General features: G+C 41.8%; 3 non-coding genes and 1 pseudogene across 3 annotated transcripts; 2 read left to right on the forward strand and 2 right to left on the reverse strand.

Moving 5' to 3' along the window:
- Positions 1-12,870, reverse strand: part of LOC129473563 (uncharacterized) — a 687,223-nt pseudogene that overhangs the window by 219,156 nt on the left and 455,197 nt on the right.
- Positions 1,665-1,770, reverse strand: LOC129473916 (U6 spliceosomal RNA). The gene has a single exon (XR_008654426.1). It is a non-coding gene; the product is annotated as a U6 spliceosomal RNA (small nuclear RNA).
- TRNAM-CAU (transfer RNA methionine (anticodon CAU)) lies at positions 5,276-5,347 on the forward strand. The gene has a single exon. It is a non-coding gene; the product is annotated as a tRNA-Met (tRNA).
- On the forward strand, positions 6,278-6,350 carry TRNAK-UUU (transfer RNA lysine (anticodon UUU)). The gene has a single exon. It is a non-coding gene; the product is annotated as a tRNA-Lys (tRNA).

Raw genomic sequence — 12,870 nt, forward strand, 5'->3', positions numbered from 1 at the left:
ATGCACTTGAAATAAGTCATTTTAAGAGCTCCTGAAGAGACCCTTTATACCATAAAAAAGGTAGTTTGTGATGGCAGCTGTCTGTGCAAAAGTCACATAATTGTCTTGTAAGCTAGGGGTCAACGGCATAAAAACTCTGATGCCCACTGGCACCCAAATCCTATGAAATCAGTTTGTCTGGGGGAAGGGGGGTAGAAGCCTACAAAAATTAGTACAGTTAGCCCTCCATGTTTGTGGGTTTTACATCTGTTGATTAAACCAATTGTGGATCAAAAAAATATTTTTTTTTAAAAAAAAGGATGGTTGCATCTACACTGAACATTACAGATTCTTACATTCTTGTCATTATTCCCTAATCAATACAGTATAACAATTATTTACATAGCATGGACATTGTATTTTAGGTATTATAAGTAATCTAGAGATAATTTAATGTATACAGGAGGATGTGCATAGGTCATAAGTGTAGGGAAAAGAAAGAGAGATCAGACTGTTACTGTGTCTAAGTAGAAAAGGAAGACATAAGAAACTCCATTTTGACCTGTACCCTGAAAAAGTGCTTTGCCCTGAGATGCTGTTAATCTGTAACTTTGCCCCAACCTTGAGCTCACAAAAACATGTGTTGTATGGAATCAAGGTTTAAGGGATCTAGGGCTGTGCAGAACATGCCTTGTTAACAAAATGTTTACAAGCAGTATACTTGGTAAAAGTCATCGCCATTCTCTAGTCTCGATAAGCCAGGGGCACAATGCACTGCGGAAAGCCACAGGGCCCTCTGCCCTGGAAAGCCGGGTATTGTCCGAGGTTTCTCTACATGTGATAGTTGAAATATGGCCTCATGGGATGAGAAAGACCTGACCGTCCCCCAGCCCGACACCCGTAAAGGGTCTGTGCTGAGGTGGGTTAGTAAAAGAGGAAAGCCTCTTGCAGTTGAGATAGAGGAAGGCCACTGTCTCCTGCCTGCCCCTGGGAACTGAATGTCTCGGTATAAAACCCGATTGTACATTTGTTCAATCTGAGATGGGAGAAAAAGCGCCCTATGGCAGGAGGCGAGACATGCTGGCAGCAATGCTGCCTTGTTATTCTTTACTCCACTGAGATGTTTGGATGGAGAGAAATATAAATTTGGCCTTCGTGCACATCCAGGCATAGTAACCTCCCCTTGTACTTAATTATGACATAGATTCTTTTGCTCACATGTTTTCTTGCTGAACTTCTCGTTATTATCACCCTGCTGTCTTACCTCATTCCTTTTGCTGAGATAATGAAAATAACAATCAATAAAAACTGAGGGAACTCAGAGACCGGTGCCAGTGCAGGTCCTCCGTATGCTGAGTGCTGGTCTCCTGGGCCCACTGTTGTTTCTCTACACTTTGTCTCTGTGTCTTATTTCTTTTCTCAGTCTCTCATCCCACCTGGTGAGATATACCCACAGGTGTGGAGGGGCAGGCCACCCCTTCAATAAGCAAATACTACCCCATTTTACATAAGGAACTTGAGCATGCATGGATTTTGGTATCCGTAGGAGATCCTAAACCAATCTCCCACAGATACCAAGGTACGACTCTATTTTTAAAGATCCTGAAGTGTGATTCTAATGTGCAAAGTTTGAGAACCACTGTTCTAGGCTATTTCCATATCATTGGTTACTCTATTTTTTTTTTTTTAATGTGGAATGCTTCACAAATTTGCATATCATCCTGCACAGGGGCCATGCTATTCTTCTCTGTATAGTTCCAATTTGTGTATATGTGCTGCCAAAGTGAACACAACTCTAATTGCTGCTTGTATACATATAGTTTTTCATTATATATAAACAATCAAAGCCAATTTTATACTGTAAAGAAAATCCCTTATCATATAGTATAAATCATATTTAACACTACCTTCTAACAATGATTAAAGTAACGTGTTTCTCCTTCACAACAAGAATGCCAAAATGGGACAGATGCAGTGGCTCACGCCTGTAATCCCAGCACTTTGGGAGGCCTAGATGGGCAGATCACCTGAGGTCAGGAGTTTGAGACCAGCCTGGCCAACATGGTGAAACCCTGTCACTACCAAAACTATAAAAAAAAATTAGCCGGGCGTGGTGGCTGGTACCTGTGATCCCAGCTACTCAGGAGGCTGAGGCAGGAGAATCGCATGAACCCGGGAGGCGGAGGTTGCAGTGAGCTGGGATCACGCCATTGCACTCCAGCCTGGGTGACAGAGACAGACTCTGTCTCAAAATAAAAATAAAAATAAAAGAAGAAAAAGGAATACCAAAATGTACAGTGAAGATAGTGTTTTAAATCTCGCCCAGGCATGGTGGCTCACTCCTGTAATCCCAGCATTTTGAGAAGCCGAGGCGGGCCGATCACCTGAGGTCAGGAGCTCGAGACCAGCCTGGCCAATATGGCGAAACCCCATCTGTATCAAAACTACAAAGATTAGCCAGGTGTGGTGGTGGGCGCCTGTAATCCCAGCTACTCAGGAGGCTGAGGCAGGAGAATGGCTTGAACCCAGGAGGAGGAGGTTGAAGTGAGCCGAGATTGCGCCACTGCACTCCAGCCTGGGAAACAAGAGCAAAACTCCATCTCAAAAACAAACAAACAAACAAAAACAAAAAAAACCTTATAAAAAATGAATATTTTCACTGACATCTTTCTTAGCTCAGATATATTAAATTATGTGTTATTTATATATAAAAAGCAAAACACATGGTGTTGGTGTTAAGGAAAACATTATTCATGGCAATTGTTAAAGACAGTAAGGAAAACTTTATTAGAGAGAGATTTTGCAGTAGGTGAGAGAGACCAGGCTCAACTTTGCATACAACAAGGAAAAGTGGGAATTTATGCCAAGGATCGGGGCGGGGAGACGAGGTCAGTGGATGGAAAATTACTGAAAGGAAACATCACAGGTAAGGGGGTTTCTGGCTAAACTGGCCTGATAGGATTCTTGAAGGCAGGCCAGGGTGATTACATCACTGGAGCACGGTGGAGGATGAGGAACCTGATCAGATATGAAGGATGACCAGTTAATAGAGGATGAGGGATTCTGGCTAAACTGACTTAGCACGATTATTGTTAGAAGTGGGCAATGCAGAGCTGCAAACATTTAAGTCCAAAAGTCAGGACTTTTGTTGAGAAGAGCCTTCAGAGGAACCTGACTAGAGTTTGGTCATGAAGAGAATCTTTGTCACTGTTCAAAAAATGTCTGATAAGTAATTAAATTATTAGAGGTTAGTTGATATATTATCTAAATGTGTTAGTAATTTAAATGGTTTGGCATCTTTTCTGACTTGAATTTTATAATATTTAGATAATGTAAAAATAGAAACTTATAGCAATGTTAAGCATTGGGGTTTCAAAGTGAAGCCTCCAAATTCTTCCCTTGAGGACTCCAAGCTCCATCTTTAAGAATCCAGGGTCTGATCTTTCTTTCTTTCTTTCTTTCTTTCTTTCTTTCTTTCTTTCTTTCTTTCTTTCTTTTCTTTTCTTTTTGAGACGGAGTCTTGCTCTGTCGCCCAGGCTGGAGTGCAGTGGCGTGACTTGGCTCACTGCAAACTCCGCCTCCTGGTTTCAAGAAATTCTCCTGCCTCAGCCTCCCTAGTAGCTGAGATTACAGGCATGCGCCACCACGCCTGGCTAACTTTTTTGTATTTTTAATAGAGACGGGGATTCACCACATTGGTCAGGCTGGTCTCAAACTCCTGACCTCGCGATCCATCCGCCTCGGCCTCCCAAAGTGCTGGGATTACAAGCGTGAGCCACCGCGCCCGGTCCCCAGGGTCTGATTTTTCAAGTGTGTGAACAAGATAGTAAAGAAGCCTGAGGGGAGCCCAGCAAAGAGAATCAAACACCACTGAAATTTGGGGAGCAGAACCAGCTATATAATTTGCAGGGCCCAGTGAAAAATTAAAATGAGGGAGCCCTTGTTCAAAAAGCAGGAAGACAATGCTGTTATAATTATGAATATATACTGATATGGGTGTGAGCTGCAGGCTCACTCCCACCAAGACGCCCCCCCAACTCACCTGGGCGCTGCCAGGCTGCCAGCCAGTATCAGGAATGACAGCCATTATGCCACACACCAGAAATCCCTGGATTAGGCTGCAGGAACTTAATCCCTCTTCTGTAGACCCCCTAGGGGGCTTTACTGCTGGAGACAGGTGGGGAAGAGGGGTCGGGAAAGAGAGTGGGGAAGGATGTCAGTTAGCAGGGCAAATTCGTTGCTGAAAACCCATCCAGGGGAGGCAGAGCTCTTGGGAGCCAACTCTTGGGCAGAACTCTTGGGAGCCAACTGACCTCCATGCCTAAGCATGCTGCATTATCATGTTGGCTATAGCTTACAAGACACAAGTTTAAGGATAAAACTATTGAGAACTTCAAGAGAGCCATTACAAAACATTAAACCCCAAGAGTAGGGCTGAGCGTGTGTGTGTAGGGGTACTCGGGGGATGGTGGTAAATTGTGCGACTGCATAGATCTCAGGCCCATGAAGCTCACCCCACTGGGGAGCTTAAATTATACTCAGATTCTTTAAAACGGCTTTGAGCTATTCCTTGGCTGGAAGAACCAAGACTGACAAAAATGGGTCCACAGACGCACCTAGAAAGCGATCTGAGCCTCAGTTTTCCGACCCAGTGTCCAAAGGCCAAGTGGTCAACACACACACGCTCTCCTTGTAGTTAGGAATACCCATTACGATCTTTGTGAAAGAAGTTTCATTGTGGTGGGGGACACAGAAAACTGAATATTCTTTGAGTAGGCATGTCATCTCCACGCTCCCTCAATTCCGCGAGCAACGATTTTCAGAAGTACATGCATTTCCTTCTCTTCCGTTCGCTGCATCTTCAGTTTCTCCTTAGTCCCTCCAATCCGACCGAGGATAGGGCCGCACGACCACACAGTGCCCTTGTCTCACCAGGGACACGGAGGAGTCAAGATGTTCCAAATGCAGACAGTGAGTGCACTATGGAAGGCGCGGAAAGCAAACAAACAAACCCTGAGTTCTAAATCCAACCCTAGAAGTCGGTGTATGAGAGCCTAACGGTTTGAAAATCAAGTTCCTGAGAAAGGATTTCAATCGGTTTTCTTAAGTTGCAAAGGAGCAAACAACAAGCTGTAGGTGACTATGTTGAGAAGGAAACGTGAGACAACTCGAGGATGAAAGACAGAGACTAGAGAAGATAAATGGATAAGGAAGAAAAAAATATTGACGCAACTGGACAGCGGTGTTAGGAGTTGTTTAAGTTACTTGGAGATAACGCACAACGCCTTGCGGGGACAGCAGAGTGGCGCAGCGGAAGCGTGCTGGGCCCATAACCCAGAGGTCGATGGATCGAAACCATCCTCTGCTATCTGCCTTTGCTTTTTTCCTCCAAAACACTGGACTTTGCACTTGTTAGAGGTGCTTTAACACCTGTCATGAATGACTGAAGACCTACTGTGACCGAGGGAATAAACTGTGTTTTAACTGCCTGGTCCTTTCTGAAACCTAGTGGTTTACTTTCAAAGAACGGAAGCATAAACGGAGAAACGAGTGAATCTGCAAATGGGAGATCTGAAAAATAAGGCGGTGGAGGAACAGAGATCGGTGTGAAGAAGGGAAAGACTGAGGAAGAGGTGAAGAAACAGAGAGCGAAAGATGAAGACTAGGTTGGGCGACCGGGAAAAAGATATTACAAAATTTTGGAGAAGTGGGTTTTGAAGAAGGTAATTCCCCAGACAGAAGAGGGTGTCACATGTGTGTTGCTCTGGCATTACGATTCCAGGAAACTTCATCTCTGAAAGAGCTAGGAAAACACCGGAGGAAACAACGGGAATTGAACTACTTCCCTTGTGCCATAACTTAACCTTTCTTTACCCAAATGTTTGATACTTCTAAAGTTTCTTCCCACTTATCGAAGTCATTGTTGAAATGCGTACCTTCTGCCTCCAACCTTCTGGTAAGCTGATGAAGAAGCCTGGGGGTCCGTTCTAAAGCCGCCTTTACCAGCCAGCTACGATCTCTAAGGGCTCCTGTTTGCAATAATGAGCTGCGGGATTATTCACTACCGAAGGGGTCCCACTCTATTCTGAGCCCGATTTTCTTCGTCATTTCCCCTGTAATAAATACTACACAATAGTTTTATATTTAACGCATAAACAGTTTGAGGGTTAAATGAATGCTCAATATAATAAAGTGCCGAGACACGGGTATATGACCAGAACGCTTGGAAGGGCCTAATAATTATTGAAATCATAAGCCTTATTAGCACTTCTTAGTAAATTGGAGTGTAGAATTTAGAGCCTGGATAGCTCAGTCGGTAGAGCATCAGACTTTTAATCTGAGGGTCCAGGGTTCAAGTCCCTGTTCAGGCGAAATTCAGTGGTTTTACTTCAGTTAGGTCTAAATCCCAACCTATTTGGGAACATCTTGTGAGGAGAAGGAAATATCACAAAGGCCGAAACACACGAATGCATCGCTTTCTTCATTAAATTATCCTTTTCCGATATTATTTGAAACGTATCCCCAAGATTTCAAGAGAAGTGGAAAAGGACATGATATAAAAATAATAAACTGGTGATGGAATAACTGGGAAATGGACCATTTTAAAACTCCCTTGAAATGGTTCATTAATCCAGGCATGGGGGGAGCAGTTTGGGCAGTCTTGATTAAAATCCAAAATCTTTAAGAGCAGTGACCTTTGCATAGTGTGTCTCTGTGGTTCCTTGGAGTTTAGACCAGCTCTTCTTTCACAGAAAATTTGACCACTTTGCAACAGTTGCCAGTTGAAAAACTCATTTCCAAACACTTTTTGAAATAGTATTTTCTGTGTTGACATTATTTCTGTCATTATCCTGGGATATGGATTATGGTTAATGACCCTGATCATGGGCTTCTAGTGCATGGCTTCTGGGGGCAGCGTGCTAAACAACGCCACTATGAAACAAAGGTACCAAGAGTTCAACGTTGTTGATAGTTTTTTTGTCATGTCCCTTTTGTCTTGAGCCTGACAATATTCAGTCCAAACACTGCATTTGGGTCCATTTTGTAAGGTCTCACCCTTTCTTTTTTCAGTTATGTGATTCATTTGAAGTAATCAGGTCCATTTTGACTCTTTCCTCTGACCCTGTTTTTTTTTTATTTATTTTATTTTTTTGAGACGGAGTTTCACTCTTTTCACCCAGGCTAGAGTGCAGTGGCGTGATCTTGGCTCCCTGCAACATCCACCTCCTGGGTTCAAGTGGTTCTCCTGTCTCAGCCTCCCAAGTAGCTGGGATTAGAGGAGCGCCACCATGCCAGGCTAATTTTTGTATTTTGAATAGAGACGGGGTTTCACCATGTTGGCCAGGCTAGTTTTGAACTACTGACCTCAGGCGATCCGCCCGCCTAGACCTCCAAAATTGCTGGGATTACAGGCATGAGCCACTGTGCCCGGCCTATTTTATTTTTTGTACATACTTAAAACATAACATCATTTTAAAAGTTGGAACAGCCGGGCGCGGTGGCTCACGCTTGTAATCCCAGCACTTTGGGAGGCCGAGGCGGGCGGATCACGAGGTCAGGAGATCGAGACCACGGTGAAACCCCGTCTCTACTAAAAATACAAAAAAATTAGCCGGGCGTGGTGGCGGGCGCCTGTAGTCCCAGCTACTCGGAGAAGCTGAGGCAGGAGAATGGCGTGAACCCGGGAGGCGGAGCTTGCAGTGAGCCGAGATTGCGCCACTGCACTCCAGCCTGGGCGACAGAGCGAGACTCCGTCTCAAAAAAAAAAAAAAAAAAGTTGGAACTGTGCAAAAGAGACATACTCGAAGAAATATCACTTCCCTTCATTGCTTCTTTTTCTTTCCTTCTCCAGGTTTTGCAACACATTCTCATCTACCCCCTATAGGTAATCCATCTTACCAGTTTCTTTTTTATCCTTCCTGTACCTCCTTTTGAATAAGCAGGCAGATACATACTTATTTATTTATTTATTTATTTTTAGACCAGGCTGGAATGCAATGGCACGATCTCAGCTCCTGCAACTTCTGCCTCCCAAGTTCAAGCAATTCTCCTGTCTCAGCCTCCCGAGTAGCTGGGATTACAGGCGCACACCACCAGCCCCGGCTAATTTTTGTATTTTTAGTAGAGACAGGGTTTCACCATGTTGGTCAGGCTGGTCTCAAACTCCTGACCTCGTGATCCACCCACCTCGGCCTCCCAAAGCGCTGGGATTACAGGTGTGAGCCACCGTGCTGAGCGATACATACTTTTTTAAATGTCCTCTTCTTTCTCAGACTAAAGATATTATACTATATTGTATATATATTGATTTACAGTATACAGATATTGATTTGCTTTATATATATTCTATATATAGATATCTACATAGTATCTATAGATATATACATATTGTGTATATAGTATCTATAGATATATACATATTGTATATATAGTATCTATATTGATTTACAGTATATAGATACTGATTTGCTTTTTTTGTTTAGCAATATATCTTAGAAATCTCTCCATGTCAGTTCATAGAGATCTTTTGTACAGCTGCATAAGTACTCCATTGTGTGGAAGTAACAATCTAATCATTCTTTTATGCTTAAGCATTTAGGTTGTTTTAAAAATTTTGCAATTGCAAACAATGCTGCAATGAATAAATATGCTTATGTATATTTTCATTTTGTTGGATGTAGATTTTCAGGGGAAATTGTTAGGCTTGGGATTGTTGGGTGAAATGATTAATGTATATATAATTTTGTTAGACATAGTCAAATTCCCCTTCATAAAGATTGTATTGATATTAATGTGCTTCCTTACCAGAAATAAATGACACTACCTGTTCCTGTATGCACCGACATACTTTTTAAATTTTTACCAATCAGATAGCAGAGAAATAGCATCTTCATATAGTTTCAATTTGCAATTCTTTATTACAGAATTTAAACATATTTTCATATGTGCAAATATATATATTAATTATCTGTTAATGTTTTTTGCCCATTTGACTATAAAGTTTTGGCCTTTTCCTTCAATTGTTGAAAAATGTTTCTGTATTAAGGATATTAACTCTTTATCTGTGATACACATTGCAAATAGTCTCTGGCCCCCATTCCCACCATTTGTTAACTCTCTTTAGAGTCTGTTTATCATGTTTTTTTGTACCATATTTTTAGGTACTTTAAGATATTAAATTTTCTTTTATTATATCTACAGTTTAAGTTATAATTAGGAAACTTTCTATATCCAGGCTACAAGGGAATTCACACATGACTCTTTTTTAATACTTGTAGGTTTCAGTGTTTGAACTTAGATCACTGATTCATTTGGAATTTATTCTTGCATAAAGAATGAGGGCTGAATTTCATTTTAGCTTTAATTGGCTAACAAGTTATTCCTGAACTACTTGTCAAAAAGTCCATCTTTGCACCTATGGCTTGAAATACATGCTTTATCAAATATTAAATACCCATATGTGATTTTGTTTACTTCTGGACTTTGTATTACATTACTAGACTCTTTGTCTATTCATTTGTGAATGCTATAGTGCTTTAATTAAAGATGCATGAAGAGTATATTTTAATATCTGTTGGGGCTACCCCTCTCCACAGTATCAAAGCTCCATTCTCATAGCTTCAAGGAGTGTTGACTGCTAAAGTGTCATTTCGCCTCCAGGAACAGCGCCCCTGCCAAAGATTGTACTCTCTCAGGACTAGACTCTCTCTCTGGGGCAAACAGTATCCAATGACCACATTTTTGTTTCAATTTGGGACAGTTCTGAAGGGCATCCTACCAGATCTCCTGTGGCTTGGCTGAAGCCTCTGCTGTAACTGCTTTGCAGTTTTACTTTTTCATCTCTCCAATTCTGCTTTTCTCTCATTCTTCTACATTTTCTTCTGTGTACTCTAATAAATTTTGTGCACATAATCTCTGTCTCAGATAATCTGTTTCTTGGGAACCCAAACTAAGTCACTCTCTGAGACAGAGTCTTGGCTTTAATATTATTTCCTTTTTATTGGTAGAAGTATTGTTTCCTTTTTATTAAGTCTACAAGTTTTCCTTTGATTACTGCTTTAGTGTTATCGCATGGAGTCCGCTACATAATATTTTCATTGCCTTTGTTTTATAGAAATTTTATGCTTTTTGTTTATATTTTCCCCTTGGCCCTAGTTTTTTGTTGTTGATTTTGGTTGGAGATGGAGTTTTGCTCTGTTGCCCAGGCTGGAGTGCAATGGCGTGATCTCGGTTCACTGCAACCTCCGCCTCCCGGGTTCAAGCAATTCTCCTGCCTCAGCCTCCCGAGTAGCTGGGATTACAGGCACCTGCCACCATGCCCGGCCAATTTTTGTATTTTTTAGTAGAGACGGGGTTTCTCCATGTTGGTCAGGCTGGTCTCGAATTACTGGCCTCAGGTAATCCACCTGCCTCGGCCTCCCAAAGTGCTGGGATTGCAGGCATGAGCCACCATGCCGTCAGGCCCTAGTTTTTAAAAGAAAGTTTTATAATTTTCAAGGGTCAGAAACTGTTGATTTCTACTATTTCTACATTTTAGAATATATTGAGGGTTTTTTGTGGAATAAGAGCAGCTAATATATGAATAATTGTCATGCATATATTACGCATACACCATGGGAAGTTTTCTCTTTTCAGAGTGCAGACTTCAAAAATCTTTGCATCAGGCCTTTCACACATCAACCAATGAGCATCTGAGTTGTTTCCAGGTATATTTAATATTGTTAACAGTTCTATGAGCAATTATGCAAATGTGGCATGGTACAGAGTTACAAGTACTTTGTGTGTGTGTGTGTGTGTGTTCCTAGAAGACAAATTGTTAATTTGTTAGATTTTGTAAATGTTTAACTTTTTGAGATAATGACAAACCATTTTCCAGGGTTGTAAAAATGGATGCCTCTCTTGGCAATGTATTAGGGATACTACTACATATCCAAATAGTCAACTGCTGTTATTTTTGCACATTTCATTTTAATCTGATCAAGTGGAGGTTAATAGTATCTTATTGTAGTGATGGTTCGTATTCCTTTATCACAATGAGGTTGAACATATCTACGTATGTTTGGATTTATACATTTGAATTTTCTTCTAAATGTCAGTTTTTTTATCTATTTGATTATTTCGTGTATATATTTGATTTATTTACATGTGGAAGTCTTGCTACTTTTTTTTTTTTTTTTTTTTTTGAGACGGAGTCTCGCTCTGTCGCCCAGGCTGGAGTGCAGTGGCACGATGTCGGCTCACTGCAAGCTCCGCCTCCCAGGTTCACGCCATTCTCCTGCCTCAGCCTCTCCGAGTAGCTGGGACTACAGGCGCCCGCCACCACGCCCGGCTAAGTTTTTGTATTTTTAATAGAGACGGGGTTTCACCGTGGTCTCGATCTCCTGACCTCGTGATCCGCCCGCCTCGGCCTCCCAAAGTGCTGGGATTACAAGCGTGAGCCACCGCTCCCGGCCTACATTTTTTTTTATCTTTCTCCTTATCTAATCATTCCTTGCAATTCAATTATTTGAATGCAGTTTAATGTTTCTCAGTGTAACTTGTGTTTTCAATTTAATCTGTAATTACTTTCATAAATATCAAGGTTTTCTTAAACCTGGAGCATTTTTGTTTCTTGTTTAACCAGTGTTTCCAATCTTTACTTCTTCCAATACATATTCTCATATATGTGGTAACCACTGCCTCTTGCTTCTCAAATTCTTTCTTCACCCTTCTCCTGCACCTTTTTCCCACATCAAAGGGGGCTGAACTCAGACTGTATTTCCCAAGCCTACTTCACATTTATCTGCAGCTCAGTTTAGACAACAAAATGCACTGGTGGGTGATAGGAGAGTAAAAGAAATTGAGAAGTCAGTTAATTTCTACCACTATCTGCCTGCTTTGGGCACCCTCTATGGGAACAGCTGCATGTTCTCCTTCGCTTTAGCTCTCACTGGACAGGAGTAGTACGATTAAACCTTAAGCCAGATAATTTCAATTCCTAGGCTCTAATAATACTGGCTCTTCCAGAAAGTGTGATGGTACTTGCTTCTCTTTTCTGGGGGAGTTTAAGGATCTCTTCATGCGCAGAAAGCATTAGTTTTTAAATGTGAGTTACATATTGGTAAAATGCTGAGATTGGATGTTGAGTAGCAAAAGAGGTAGACTTCACTCAGCTGTTTTTGCTCAGACTTATTCATCACCCATGCTCTTTTGTGCTCTACACTGAAATGACGTTGTTGTAAACTGCGTTTCCCAGACTCCCTTGTCAACTGACTTCTGGCTGGACTTAACCAATGTTAGGCACTGAATGGAGATGAAAGGGAAAAAGGAAAAGTGGAAACAGGGTATTGCCCATCCCTCCTGGGTTTCTGCTACATCTTAATGTGTCAGGTGCCTGAAGGGTAAGCCTGCTGTGGCTTCAGGTTCTTCCAGGTGGCGGAGGCTTTTGGCCTTTAGTGATTTCCCGTTCTTGCTAATCTCTGTACCATTTGTCATATCAGTTTCTCTGTCACTAGTGTAGCCAATTTATTGTATTAAATGTCTCAATCTTACTACATAACTAGTGTATACAAGGTCCTGATTGATTTGTATAAATACTACTAAGAATTGTAAATTTTGTTTTTGACATTTATGCCCTTGATCTTCATGGTGTTAATCTTTTTTTCTTTTTTAGACGGAGTTTCTCTCTTATTGCCCAGGCTGGAGTGAAACGACGTTATCTTGGCTCACTGCAACCTCCACATCCCGGGTTCAAGCGATTCTCCTGCCTCAGCCTCCTGAGTAGCTGGGGTTACAGGCGCCCGCCACCACGCCCAGCTAATTTTTTGTATTTTTAGTAGAGACGGGGTTTCACTATCTTGGCCAAGCTGGTCTCGAACTCCTGACCTCAGGCGATACACCCGCCTCGGCCTC

The sequence above is a fragment of the Symphalangus syndactylus genome, chromosome 23 (genome assembly GCF_028878055.3).
Source record: "Symphalangus syndactylus isolate Jambi chromosome 23, NHGRI_mSymSyn1-v2.1_pri, whole genome shotgun sequence".
NCBI classification, from domain to species: Eukaryota; Metazoa; Chordata; class Mammalia; order Primates; family Hylobatidae; genus Symphalangus; species Symphalangus syndactylus.